The sequence below is a fragment of the Numida meleagris genome, chromosome 1 (genome assembly GCF_002078875.1).
Source record: "Numida meleagris isolate 19003 breed g44 Domestic line chromosome 1, NumMel1.0, whole genome shotgun sequence".
In the NCBI taxonomy this organism is placed as follows: Eukaryota; Metazoa; Chordata; class Aves; order Galliformes; family Numididae; genus Numida; species Numida meleagris.
The window spans coordinates 148,783,424-148,799,400 of NC_034409.1; positions in this window are offsets into that span (position 1 = coordinate 148,783,424).

Genomic DNA, 15,977 nt, shown 5'->3' on the forward strand with positions numbered 1-15,977 from the left:
AACACAAATTAGGGAAAAAGAATAGCCTCCTTTTTATAACTGTCTTATATCCTTAGAAAGAAACAAGGGATGGATGGCACATTAAGGATTTAAAACAAAAACTATGAAGGTTAATAAAGAAAAAGGCTTTTATCAGGAGCTTAGAACCTCATTGTGAGTGACAGCAGATGCCACAAACAAACTGTAATTAATGATGCTCTGATGAGAGTAAATGTCCCCTAGAGAGGAAAAAAAAGAAAGAAAGAAAAAAGCAGTGACAGAACTCAAGAGAGAGAAAAAAATAAGGATAAGACAAATAAAATGTTATGGTATGAAAGCTGTATATTTAAGTAAAAACAAAGCTCAAGTTCATTAAACAGAAATGCTCATGCATCTCCTAATAACTTCTTCTGTTTCCATGGTACTCATCACATTTGGGGGAGATAGAATATACCCTCAGGGAACTTGAATTTACATGCTCTATGTGGCAATAATTAGTGATTTCAACATTGCAAAAGTGACTTGTTGAACATATGAGAAAAAGTGACTTGAGGTTTTTTCTGTTTTGTTTTGCTTTTTTTTTTGGTCTAGGTTATGTTAATGATAATAGGAAATCAAACTCAGATATGACAGATCAAAATATTTGGAGAGAGATTTCTGTTGTGGTTACTTGAATTAAGTAGATTTTATAATCACAGCCCACATTTATGTAACGTTTACTGACAAGTCCCAGAGTCTGGTTTGCTTGAACTGTTGCAGAGGAATGCCCCATGGTTTTACCACTTTTCTCTCCATGTAACTGGGCATGTTCCTTGGCAGAAGATTCCTGCATTTCCTGCCTCCTGTTCATGCGGCATTTACTACACACATTTTGCAAACCTCCATTATCTTATATCTCTCAGAAACAGTCAGAAGAAACAAATTCTGCAAATGGCTATTCTTTGATGGAAATATGAATTTAATTATTAGACTTGATCTGTAAGCATAAAATAAAAACAAATGCCCATTTAACAAAGGAAGGTATCCTTTTGACAGTAATTGCATTGTTTTTTTCCAACTTCAAGAGCCATTTGAGTTGCACATAACAGCTTTTTTTTTTTATTTTCCCAAAAAGTAGAGATTTAGCAGACTACTTTAAAGTGTGGGTTTTTTTTTTACTCTGATCAAAACAGTCATTTCTGTAAGCTATTTTTCTGGCATGATGAATAGAGTGATACAGAATTTGGTTGTGCAGGAATAAGAAGTGTGAAAGGCCCTTTATCACTCTGTTTCCCCATCCTAAGTAACATTTAACTTAAAGCATTAAGGGTTCTTTCTGCTTTTTAATTCAGTGGGAGTTTGTCCATTGATTTTGTAGAAGAGAAATAAGTCACTAAAGTTGATTCTTTTTGTGTGTTTCAGTAATGCATTTTGTCAGTTTTAGTATCTCCTGAATCTTGTATTGTCACTTTAAATCTGAGTAATCTGGATCATAAGTGACATAAAGCTTTGCTCTATGAAGTCTGCCATTTTGAATTTATCACCTAAGCTGGTTATTCAACTGGAGCTGCTGCAGGGGCTGAAAACACATTTTGTGACCCTTACTTTTCTCCTTGGCTACTGTCCTGCATGAAAACCTCACATTCCAATTTATAGCTCAGTTAAACTAGTTCCTCTTCCTTTGGAAGACACTATAGTGCAACAATGAGCCATCTGTTAGGCAGCTGCAGGATTGTTAATGTATCTCAATTTTGTTCAAGTAAGATGAAATGTGCTTATTGCTCTGTATTTTTGCAAACATTTTTACATTTTTCATTAATAGAAGTCAATCTTGTGAGAAAATATCCTTTAAGGAATGTCACAGACACTTCAACTAGATAGAATAAATGAATTTTAATTCTGAATATGAATCTGTGATAATAGCTGAGAAAACCTTGACAGATACTGAAGGAAAAGGTAACTTGAATTCAAATAGTACATTTGTATACATGAAAAGCAAAAGCTATAAAACTCGAATATCTATACGTACACACTTATAATTCTCAGTACTGGTACCTTATATTTTGCCACCTTATATATAGCAAGTAAATAATGCTTGCATATTTAATATATATAAGCCCCTCAACATAAAATGAAAGATTATCAATATGTTTTTCAACATTTTACCTCTCTCTCAAAAAAAAAATATTTCTTGCGGTTTGGTTATTACTGTCTTACTGACAGCATAAATAAGAGTTAATGAAATCTCATTTTACTTTTAGACTAAAGTTTCAGAGTCAGGGCAATAGACAGTATTCAAAGTGACAGTGGAGATTTCAATATCTTTAATCCATTCCTTCAGTGATCAGGTGTCAGTAAATGTTGTATAATGTGCTATGAAGGGAAAGACTGAAATGAGTAGGTAAAGATAAAATCTTCAGGTTAGGAACCAAAGGATTGAAAAGCAGATAAAAGCAAAGTCTCTGAAGTGGAGAGACTAAAGCTCAATTTCTCTCACCTGTATCCACCTCAATTTATTCACTTAACTGTGCAGTGAAGTTGAATCAGTTCCACAGTGGATTGAGAGAAGTTCCCATATGCACTGGTTCTTTATCTAAATTTATTATTTTTAGTTTGTTATTTGAGATGAATGCTTTGTCATTAATCTTCAGTTACAGATTAAATGCAAAATTGATAAATCCCTACTGCCCAGCACTATTTACTCTGCCTTTAAGATGATGTTACACACAAGAGGAATTTAGTCTTTCTCAGAAAGAAATTAAAATGTTCCATATAAGGACTGACTGCTGAAAGATACTTTAGTACTACACTAGGAGGTGGGATAGAACAGGAACTGTGAAGTAAAATAATAAGTTTGAAACAAAGTAAAATCAGTAGTAATATATTCTTTGATCAATGCATCTTGCAGGTTAGATCAACATCATGTTTCCTTCTTTCTTCCAGTATCACATTAGTGGTATTTAGATACTATTCTTTATGTTGTCCAAAGCTAACGCATAATCATTTCATTAGTAGCAAAAAGTGAGAAAGCAAGACCCTACTGTGATGTTTGTCAAGAGAAAATGCAAAGGGAAATCAGAAATGTCCAGTCCACGGTAAAGACAGAAAAATAAAGACCTGAGTACGTTCATTATTCCAATACTCTCTCCATTCTTAGTCCATTTGAACTTGTTTTTGTGAAAAAAAAGAAAGCCTAAAGTGAGCAAGAAAATAACAATTTCAAAGCATTCATTGACCTGAGTGCCTGGAAGTCACCAGGGCTTTAGTGGCAAAAATAAATTAAATAAATTCTCATTGCTGAGGCACTGCTCAAGCAAAAAATCATTATATTCAGAAGGCTCACCATCAGATATTTAATAATTGAGTGAGCCTTCTCTTCTGAGAATGTATACGCTGGGGGCAAATGTATCTGCAGAAGAAAACTGCTATAAACTGAACATGCTGATATAATCTCAACAGAATTGACAAGAATTATCTGCTGCTTTACAAATTGCTCTTTTATTTTTTAAAAATAAATCTTCCTTCTTCAAGATAACAAAACAAACCAAAAAGAGCTAAATAAATTTTGCAAGGAATTTTAAGAACATAGCTGATAAAAACATGGAGGTTGCTCCAAAAGTAATGCCTCCTATGTATATACATGGGAACTATAACATACAAAGAATGATAAGTAATAAATAATAATAAATAATAAAGCTATTTGATAGGGAAACTTCTCATCTACAAAACACTGTTTTTCAACACAGTCAACACCATCAGTTATGCATTTTCACCTGCGATGGACAAGAGCCTGCATGCTGTGCTTGTAAAAATCTGTACCAGTGGACGTGATCCACTGCTGCTGTTACCACTACCCACTGCCTCACTGTTCTCGCACCTGCTGCTTTGTCTCCATAGAAGTTCAGAAAGCATCAGTGAATGTCAGTGGGTGCAATGTTTTCTACATGGAGAAATTCAATGGCACCTCTTTGCTTCATATGTTCTTCCATGTCAGACACCATTTTGTCAGACTGCTCCTCTGCCACTATCGATTACACAGCAACAACATGTAATAAAAGACTGACAGGAAGGTTCAACCTCTACTACCATGCCTCAGATATTGTGGACTGTCAACGGTTTACGGGCGTTAGGCCCGATTCCGTGGCAGAGGGGACGGGGGACCCAAGGGCCCATGTCCCGGGAAAAGGGGAAAGGGGAAAAGGGTAAGGAGATGGCCCTGAGAGCAAAGAACAGCGGCAACAATCTGAGGAGAAACAAACTAATTTACTAAATAAAATATCGGAATGCAAAACAACACACTATAATACAATATAATTACAATTTAAGCTGAGAAATCCAATACAGAGAGAGAGAATGTCCCAAAATCAAGGTAGGCCTTACTCTACTACCGACGATAAGACGGCTGGAGAGCGAGGTGCTGCCAAGACGAGAGACGGGCGGAAAAGGGACGAGGTCTCGTGATCTGCAAGTTTTTATACTGCGAGCTTTTATCTTTTCCCTCCGGCTGGAAAATGGTAACAGAGGAGCAAAGTGCCGTGGGGAATGTAGTAGTCGTTCTCTTCTGAGAACCAGGTACATCCACTACATGATGTTATGATGTGGAATACCAATAACCGAAAATCATAAAACCATGACATGGACCAACATAACAAAATAGGCAGCATTGCTTTCAGAGCAGCCCTAGTACACTGGCTTTTACCATTTTCTAATAACCTGAAGACATCTTCACATTAATAAATTAATAAACACATTACAGTAATATTTTGAGTTTTCTACGATGTTTCAATGTAATATATGACACAAAAGAAAACATTCATCTCAGCATTATTTACAAGGTAAGGAGAATATGTCACCCTTAAACTTGCCAAACTGTGCAACAAGCCTTCCCTCTGTAGATACCTAGAGTTTGTGTCTGCCTTCCAAAGCCTGTGTCCCCTTCCTGTGATCTGGTAGTTTCTTTCTCTTCAGCTCCATTTTGCAATCATGCATATGTCTATCTGTTCTGAGTGCTGCTGCAATGGCACAGGAAAGGTTCGCTCATCAGTCCTCACTGCCCTTTTATAGTTTCCCTTGGGGTAAAATTTGGCCCTGCTACAATATTAATGAAAGGAAGTAAATAGTATATTATTGTTTATCACTGTAAGAGGAAGACTGAGATTTATATTAATTGCTTGCTCCTAGGATATGGAGCATTATGGGAATGACTGGTGATTTGTGTCACTTTGAATTGCTCTGTCTGTCTCTCTGACCTTTCTGAATTGAAGTTTTATGGACCTCAGCTGTTTGCCCTCTAGTCTTATAGAGATACATCATCTTTATGTATTTTCCTATCTGTTTTAGGGTAATTACAGTTGTGTGACCCAGTCACAGCAAACGTTACTGAAAAATAAAAACAAAGGATTTAATAATCTTGATGTTGAGTAGTTTGTGAAAAATAGGAATAAGCATTCCAAAGCTTAAGTCTTAAATATTTTGCTTTAGCTTCATCTTAATGTCTGTATGACTATTTTTAGCAAGGATTGGCTGGAAATAAAAATTCCTTTTTCAAAAAGAAAATGATTAAGGTAAAAGTTTTGGTTTTGTAGTGCATCAGAATAAAGAAAAACACTGTCATGGAAACCCATAATCGCACAAGGCTTAGAGCACTCAGCTAGCATTGACATTGACCTCTATCTCTGCTTTGCACGATTTTGAAGAGGGATTTGAGACCAGAAGAGAGCTTTAAAGAACTTTCAGAATTCTTTAACCTTAATTTATTTTTATTGACTTAATGTATGCTGTTCCACTAATCCCATTTTTATAGCTCCTCTATTTTCTTGAGGTACTTCTGTCCCTTATACTTCCGGCCTGCTTGCCAAGACAGTAAATCTGGTAGATGATCTCCTAAAGCAAGAGACGTACTGAGAAAGCAATTGTAGCACCTCTACTTAACCGCAGGTGCATACTCCTGCATTGGTCTTGTTCCTGTTGTGTTATAATAACTCAAAGCAGGGAGTATAATCATGTGAAAGGCAGCTGTGCCTCATTCAGTGTCACTTTTGCTAAGTCTAAGTGACAGCTTACACAGAATTTATCCATCTGGTGTGAAACTAACTTCTCTTAATTAGAAAGTTTTACAGTAAGTTTTCAGTTCACTTCCTTTATATATGAGCATGTTGTTGAATAAAACACTCTCCATTTCAAATACTAATCTTGTCTGTGACACATACAAAAATCTTAAAGGAAAATTTCATTTTATTCTGAAATCCTGTAAATGTTTGGATCTACCTGGAGATGACAGCTGTTACTGAACACTGAGCTATATCAAAGTATTCAAGCTTGAGGCTGTATTTTTTATTGGCATATTATGAAACTTATTTCAAATCTGGAAAACAAGAAGACTGTACCTGTCATAGCATTACTTTTGACAAATATAATTTGGAAAGAGGCATTTACATTACATATAACAGTTTTAATATTAATCCATTTTCTTGTTTTGTGCTAGTTTGATTTGAGGTCAAGATGAAATGAAACACAAAATCAAAAAATATAATTTCACTAGAGAGTAGAAAATGCCTGGGATTTGTCACCAACAGATTCACTTTTGAGTTTATTTGACATAAGGGTTATAAAACAGTTGTACTCTGAGCTGTCTGAAGTTCTGAATCATTATACGCCAAACAAATCAATTGTACTGTATCATGGTCACTGTTCAAGGAAAGAATGTTGTGATAGAAAATCCTTTACTTCAACAGTCATGTATTACAGATGCACACAGGTAAGTCATAATGCTTTCAAGGAAGTCGCTATGAATTAAAGGAGAAATCATCTTTCTCCTTAATTCTGCTGCAAAGGAGGGAGGGGGAAAGGTGTACAGAGAAACAAAGAGGAAAAATCAGTCTTTCACCTTCAAATGTGACTTAAGTGTTCTTGTTTGCATTTTATGTGCTGTAATTTAAGCTTAAAAATTGTTTTCATTTATAGATAAGTAATTTCAGTAGGTTTTAGCACCTAATGAACACTACTGGCAAAAAAAAAAAAAAGGACATTTTTATTATTTCTGAAAGAATTTTTCCAATTAAAATTATTCAACTTTTTTAAACTAGTATGTATACTAAAACCTTTGTATCTTGAACAAAAATTGTTTAGACATATTTATTCAATTTCATAATAATGAAAAATATTCCATATATGAATACAAAGTAATAATACTACATGATGATTAAAAATACGTAAAAAATAGATACTGTGTACTGAAATTACATTTAAACTCATGAGTTCTTTTGTAATTTTCATGGAGCCCTTCCCTTTTTTAGCTTTAATTTCTGAGTGTTGATAAGACATTAAGAAAAAAATAAGGACAAAGTTTCAATTCATAGTTAATTAATCCAGGTAAGTCAGTTAAATACTTGTTAAAACCAGTAATCCTTATGAAGTCTCTTAACTCGTGTGGAATCAAAATTCTCAAACTCAACATGGTCTTCATTTTTACGATCACTCTGCTTTTTTTTTAAGACATTCTGTTGAATTAAAGCACATTCAACTTCTTGAGAAAATCACGTGATATACATTTTCATTTATTGGTCCCAAACATCAAATCTATTTGAAAGGGCCCTAAATACTTGTGAATATAACTGGTACAAATAGTGCATGCAGCTACTGAGTTGAAAGAAAAACTCATTTTTTACAGCACTACTTTGCATTTTTCAGGGTGACCAATTTTTTGGTGTTGCAGCATCATCTCTAGTGGGGAAGTGTCATGGTTTTATGAATTTCAGTTATTGGTATTCCACATCATAACATCATGTAGTGTATGTACCTGGTTCTCAGAAGAGAAGGACTACAGCATTCCCAGGGGACTTTGCGACCCTGTTACCATTTTCCAGTCAGAGGGAAAGATAAAAACTTGCATATCACAAGACCTTCCTCTTTTTCTTTCCGCCCGTCTCTCATCCTGGCAGCATCTCGCTCCCCAGCCATCTTACTGTCGGTGTTAGAGTAAGGCCTACTTTAATTTTGGACACTCTCTCGTTGTATTGGATTTATCAGCTTTAATTGCAATTATATTGTATTATAGTGTGTTATTTTGCATTCCAATATCTTATTTAGTAAATTAGTTTGTTTCTCCTCAGATTGTTGCCACTGTTTTGTTTTTAGGCCCATCTCCCTACCCTTTTTCCCTTTTCCCTTTTCCTGGGGCATGGGTCCATGGGTCCCCCGCCGCATTCGCCAAGGAACTGGGCCGAACGCCCGTAAACAGTTGACAGGAAGTAAAAGATATTTTTTGTCAGTTTGACATAGCTGTCAGTTTTCAATGGGAAATTAACTGCTACATGAATAAGCAAAAAAATATATACTGAATACACTTTAACTTTTTTTTTTTTTGGCTGCAGTTATTTATTTGTGAGTTACTTGCTCCTGAAAATATCTGTGATAGCTGTTTAGAGAAGCCCCTAAAATGATAAATATGACATTAACTCTTCTAGATGCATGATATAAATCACCTCACACAACTTTGTATGTCCAAGATTCAGATGTTTGTATTTGAATTCAACCAGCCACCTTTGGAGCCAACAAATCTGTGCTGATTTGCAAATGGCAAGTATATGATCTATTTATTGATGATGAATTTTGGTATTGATATATTAACTAATATATCAGTTTGTATATGGAGTAGGATGGGCTGTAATTTGTGTAGGCACCAAAGAAATAACAGTGTCGAGTCTTAATCTGAGTTCCTCTACCAAGATTTCATTTCTCATGAAGAAAGAGCAAATGTCTTTGTCTCCCCCATCAGGTGCATTTGATGTAACCTGAAATATGTGTCTAAGATGAGATGAACTGTCCTTGGGAAGTGTCCATTTCTTTCTAAAATAACTGTAAGGTAATTAGGTTGGATTTTGAAGCTATGTGACCTCAGCCTTTTAACATTTTCTATTGGTTGCTTTTTAACAGCCAATTTCACTAGTATTCTACTCTTCTATGATTTTAAGCTGGTCCCACCAAAACGTTTAAGATTAACATTCGCATTGGGACCAGCTGAGAGAGAGTTAATTTTCTTCCTTGTAGCCCTTATGGGTCATTTTTTAGTTTTATCACTAAAACAGTACTGATAACACATCAGTGTTTTGGTGATTATGGAACACTGTTTGCATAGCATCAAGGTTTTCTCCAGTTCTCACTCTACTCACCCTGTGAGTAGGATTGGGGTGAACTATTCAGGTTTAACAACACACAGCCATTCACTCCTCAACAGAAAGAGGAGAGAATACTGTGGAAGAGTCTTGTTGACCTGATAATTTCTAATGAAAAATGCTTTATTCAAAGCAAAAAAAAAAAAAAAAGATAAAAAACTATAATTTGCTATATTTCTTTGTAAAAAATTGAGTAACTTTTTTTCTTTTCTTGAAGTAACAAAAGATTTATATTTTGCTGTTACTAAGAGTATTGGTCTGTGGGGAGCTGACCATGGATGCCTGCCAAGTGCTTAAGGTGCCTTTGCATCATTTGTTTGTTTTTTTTGTGTGTGTGTGGTGTTTTCCCTTCCTCCTTCCTCCACGTTATTTTTTAAACAGATTTTACCTCATCCTATGAGGTTTTTTTCCCTCTGTTCTTCCATTTCTCTATCCTATTCTACTGAGGGGAATGACTGAGTAACCAGCTGGTGGGTACCTAATTTCTGACTAGGATTGACTTGGCACAGCATTCCTAGATACTTAGAACAAAACATTTGATGGAAAAGATATCAGCATATATATTTATATGTATATGCACTCTTTTTTATCCACTGTTAATAACTGTTTTGAAGAAAGCAATTCAAAAGTTTATCAACTTCTATGAACTGCAAATAAACCAAATACCATGTCTCCATATACAGTTTATGGACAGGAACAGCTGTCCTGTTAATTTTAGTGTCCCAATTTTAGTATTGTATAAAAGTTAATTTCAAAATATTCATGTTCAGAGTTTGTATCTTTCACTCTACTTTGCAACAAATTAAGTGATTTAGAAATAATAGCAATAAGAAAATATTGTTTTATACATTAAATATGCTGTCCCTCATAATTTTTTATTAACATATGATAGCATGTGATATTCAGAAATGCTGTGATTACTAAAAAGTTATCATGGGCTTGCCTCTAGGCTGTAAATACAATTAATAACACTTGTCTCTATTCTGAATTCTTTTTCTTTGTACAGTTGTCTGAAAGTAAAGATTAATCATATCTGGTAATATGTATGCACTTAAGACAGGGCCATAAGTCTGCCTTGGGTTCAAGGTAGATTTGATTCCCTAATGAATAACCCAGCAAAGACTGAGCATTTTTAAATACAGAATGTCATGTTGGTTTTGAGTAAAATCTATCAAGTCTTCACCTCTTTAGAAACAAAAAACTCCACATCACATGGAAACATGAAATAAGGAATATTTTTAACAGAATTTAATTATTAAATGTTTTAATTTACAGTTGCAGCTGTAAATTCTATGTTACAATTGAAAATTATTTTTTTTACACAAATTAACATTAAAATTGCTCTGATTTGTTCTCATTTAATTTTTTGATGGGTCATATTTTTAACTCCTGTTACAGCTATAATGATGAAAATATTCCTGGTTTATAAAAAAAATTGAGTGAGCTTCTTACTGTATGAATTCATGATGTAACTGAAAGGACTCAATCATCTCTTGTTTTCAGGGGAATTATCTGGTATGTACTGAATATTAGCACTCTCTCTTGTCTTCAATAATTTTTAAGTTTTTAGTCAGTAAAGTCAGATTTTCTGTGCTATTCTTGATTCTTAATGATAGAATTATAAAATATTCTGAGCTGGAAGGGACATACAAGAATCATCAAGTCCAACTTCTGTTTCCACAGAAGACTACCCAAAATTCAAGAAATATTTCTGAGGGAGTTGTTCAAACACTTCTTGAACTCCATCAGGCTTGGAATCATGACCACTGCACTGGGGAGCATGTTCCAGAACCATCCATCATGACACACCAGTCACAGGACACTTCCCACCAGGTTTTGCTTGTACCAAAGCTGGTGTCGTTCTGAGTCAAGACTTCTAGCTCCTCTGGCTTATTCCTCATGCTGCATGTTGGTGTAGAAACATTTTAAATGTGTTTCATTGTACCCAGTACCTCATGGAGTAGATTGAAGGATCTCACCAGCACTTGGTCCCTCACATTTTGGCATGCTGTACCATAGTTTATCACTGGCAAGCCTGGTTTTACCCTTATCACCTTTCAAATCTAGTTTAAAGCTCTATTCTTATCAGTGATCTCTGCCATTTAGTCTCAGAAAGTACAGTTAAAAAAAAATGCAGTCATATTTCTAAGATCTGATTTCTCCAGTGGCTAAGACCTCATTTCAGCCTTTGTTTCATTCTAAATCTGAGTCATAAGGTAAGACTTTCACAGAGGTATGAAAACATTGCGTGGTTTCAGAAAAGATTAAATAAATTTATGTTTTATTTCTTTTCAGTCAAATATCCTTCTGTAAAAACAGAATCAAATGATAACAAATTTACATTTTTCAGTTAAGGAACAATCAGGGCATAAATATCTACTCCTAAAGATAAAATAAGATTAGTTCAGCAATTAAAAATGAGGTTATCTAATCATCAATTTAAATTTTCAGACCGTTGAATCAACAGAAAACCCTGAGAAAGCTCTGTATTTGTACTAGTGTAACTAATATCCTCAATTTTAGCAACTCTAAACTCTGATAATGAGCTACATAAATCTCAAATTTAAAAAAAAAAAAGAGAGAGAAATAATGGGATTAGCGTTAAAGCCTTTATAGTCAGAATACAAAACAATTTTATACTTCGTTTCACTTATCACTATGCTACCTACTATTTTCTTCCCTCGTTTGTCTTAAAAAGTTCCGTAGCTGAGGCACAGAAAAGACCAGGTACGTGTATCAGAAAAGATTGCATTCACTTTTTCACAGAATACTCTCAAATATTTTCTCTAGTGACAGAGTTCACTGAGAAGATTTGAGAGGCCAATGTTCTGATTTTTTGCTGTATTTTCATTTGTTTCTTGCAGTGTAGATAAAATTCATTAAGTGCATTTTACAGTGGAGTCATTAGATATTTTAAAACTTTGCAATGCACTTCTCAGCAGTAGAGTAGCCTATAAATACTCTAAATATAACATTCTATGTTCAATTAGCAGATGAAACAGTACCTAAAATATCAATGTCTCTCAAGAGACATCAAGAGCAATCAGCTTTGCTCCTTAATTCATCAGAACTTATCCAGAAGGGTAATGCTTGCCTGTGCAGGTGATGATGCTAAGAACTGCAAACAGACGAAGATGTCAAAATTCTTAGCAAATATAAAGAAAATTCTTTAATCTCCTTTCATAAAGATAACCACTTTATATAGACAGAAAATTGCACATATTGAAAAAATTAATCTGCAGATCTGTGTAATTTCTTTTATGGAAGAAAAGAAGATATGTTATGTCATGTAGCTTTCGTATAAGATATATCTCAATGCAAAACTTGGAAAGTGTTCAGACATTCTAGTGGTAAGACTCATTATAGGAAATTTCTGTTTCTAGGAAATGAAAATGTCTTGAGTACTTCCTTGAACTACTTAAAAATATTAGATAATATATTGATTTCTCTGTGCTTATGCAATAAATTTTGACCATCTGATTGGCACCAGGAGATGTGAGTCATTAGAATCCCTGTAAGGAAGGCAATCAGGCTCTGAAAAGTGCCACTTAAAATGTTATTTATTAGATCTAGTAGAATAGAGAAAAAAATAATACAGATGATCTTACATCTCTTTAGATAGAGGGAACCTTTAGCTGTGCAGCACCGTGCATACTTCCAATCCACAGGCAGAATGCCTGGCATACTCCATTTGTACAAAGAGTTGTCACATTTTGGTCATTTGAGCTATTACAGTATTTCTTTTTCTCAAAAAAAAAAAACCCACAACTTTTCATCATTTGTATTGTTAAACAGAAAAGATACTTTCATAAGAACTTGCACTTTTAGATAAAGGTAAGTTGGCATAATTTCCAGTACCGAGTTGACTGCTTGCTTCTCTGTTACAATTATCTGGCTAATTTTATCCTCCGGACAAGGGATATGTCCAGCACAGCACAGTTATGAAGGAAAAGTTGTACATACAGAAAAGCACAGCATAACATAGGAATGTGCCTGTCCAGGATTGCTATATTGTGAATCACTACCTCTGTAGTATACAGTGGTCTACCAGTGAGAGTAATTGCCCCCTAGGAAGCAAGGTTTATCTTCATCTAACAAAAGAAATTCTAAGTGATTTTGCTTTTAATTTGTTTTGAAGAAAATGAGAACATTTTTCAGAAGAGTGTCTCCTACTATGCATATCATGTCTTACAACCTCATACCCCGAAGAGAAGGACTTGTGGGTCCTGATGAAGGAAAAACTGGACATGAGCCAGCAGCATGCACTTGCAGTCTGGAAGGCCAGCAGTATACTGGACTGCATCAAAAGAGGGGTGGCCAGCAGGGAGAGGGAAGGGACTGTCCCCCTCTGCTCTGCCCTTTTGAGACCCCATCTGGAGTACTGTGTCCAAGCCTGGGGCCCTCATCACAAGATGGATGAGGATCTGTTGGAGTGGGTCCAGAAGAGGGCCTCAAAGACGATCAGAGAACTGGAGCATCTCTCCTATGAAGAAAGGAACCTGTTTCCCAGAGAAGTTGTGATGCCCCATCCCTGGAGGCATTCAAAGCCAGGCTGGATGAGGTCCTGGGCAGCCTGATCTAGTAGGTGGCAACCCTGTCCACAGCAGAGAGGCTGGAACAAGATGGGCTTTAAGGACTCATCCAAGCTGTCCATTATATGATTCTATGAATTTCTGTTAAAATATAAAAGGGATGGGATTTAACTTATTTACTTCTGTTAATCAAAAAGCTATAATCATAAAGTTCCACCTTTACCTTCCTCTAATGGATATCAGAAAAGGATAAGTACCTCCAAAGTATCCTCAGATATCTTTTGAATGGTAACATTTGAAGTTTTCTTTATTCTCACTGACTTACGAAGGAAACTACAAAAATCTAGATCGTGTATTTAACTTTCAGTTTATTACAGTCATGTTAGAAGAATGCCAACTCAGTTCTGTGCGCTAATGATTGCATGCAAATATTTGAATTTCATTTATTTTAAAATGCAGTTATTTATCCTGATAGTGTGAGGACCTCACAAATCAAGGTGGGGCTATGAAAATAGAAAGTAATTAGAGTTTTACTTTCTTGAAAAACCTTGTGATCTTATTAGTTAAATTGAAGAATACAATCTGACTGTTTATACTCTTGCATAATACTGAATATTGAAGTTAGCTGGGATAAGATGTGCTTTATCTTGAGCCTTACTGCTCTTTGAAAGAAATATTCTACTTTCTCCAGAAGGAGACTGGAGCAATGGGCAGGAAACTAGGAAGAGAATAACTGTATTAGCATGTCTACACAAGAAGGGTATCTACCTTTGTAGCAAACAAACTGATATATTACAAGACAATATAAGCTGGCTAATATTTCTCTTAAATCACCAGAACTAAAATAATTGAGACTATGAAAATTGTTTTTAAACATTATGATAGCTATAAATTTGAAACAAATTTAGGCAATAACTACATGATTTAGTTAATACCTGGTAATACCTGTCACAGGAAAAGCAAGCTAATATCACTCCCTGGTCATTGCAAAGCCTGAGGCTTTTTACAAGAAATGACAGTACACCATATTTCCTAGACTACAGAAGGCTACCATTCAGCAGTCCTGCTCCAATATGTGCTGAAATTTGATCGTAGAGCAGCCAGAAAATTTGGCCTCATTGATCTTTGCTGCCCTTTCCTTATCTTGCAGCTCAGAAAATAACCAGCTCTCAGGGTAGCATAACTCTGCTTCCTGTTATATGATCTAGCCCTTTACAGAAATTTATCACTAACAGCAAAATCTTTTGTAGTATTTCAAAATAAATAGGCTATATCATATCAAAATAATAGTTATTTAAATGCTACACGGTACTGACATGCTCAAGTAACAGGATGACATTTGCCACTGTAAATGTTTGGAACTATGAACCAAAAGCATGTCAAAATGATTAATGACTCTTTTCAGTTCAATCATCAGTCATACAAAACATGAAAATATTTTCAGTGTTTATTTATCAAACGCAAAAGAAGACATTTCAGATTTTGTCTGTGGAAATATATAACTCACTGGACAAGTAAGAATTTTAAACTATTTGCAAGTCTGCTTTTGGAGAATATAACTTTCTGAAAAATAAAATAGGCTTACATGTTTTGAAGATATTTGCAGATTTAATGAAATTCTGTTGGAAATATTAGATTTATGTTACAAATACCTATGGAAAGGCTATATAGTTTTCTGTCTGTTCTAAGATATAAATACTTTTAATTAGCTCTAGATATAAATTTAGGAGATTTAGGTTAAATGTTAGGAAGACATTTTTTACTCAGAGGGAGGTGGGGTGCTGGAACAAGTTATCCAGAGAGACTGTAGTTGCCCTGTCCCTGGAGGTGTTCAAGGCCAGATTGGATAGGGCCCTGGTCAGCCTGACTTAGCGGTTGGCAATCCTGCCACAGGGGCAGGGGAGGTTGGAACTAGATGATCTCTAAGGTCCCCTCCAGCCTAAGCCATTCTATGACTGATTCTACAATTCTATGATTCTTCATAGAATCATAGAATTAGCTAGGTTGGAAAAGACCTAGGTTGGAAAAGACCTTCGTAATACATCTGGCCACAGCAAACCAACATTTAACATGCGGAAAACCACACATTTAACTGACCATTACAGTTCACTTTATTTTTCTCAATTTGAGCATTTTTGGATGAAAACTTAGTCCTCTTGCAGTCATTTTCAGTTGAATCAAATATTCTATGACTACATACCCTAAATGCCTCCCTGAAAATAAACATATGAATACTTCCCAAATGTTTCGCAGTCACTTAAAAATAGTGTTTCAGATCAGCAAATAACAGCCAATTTATACTTTCCTTCAGCCA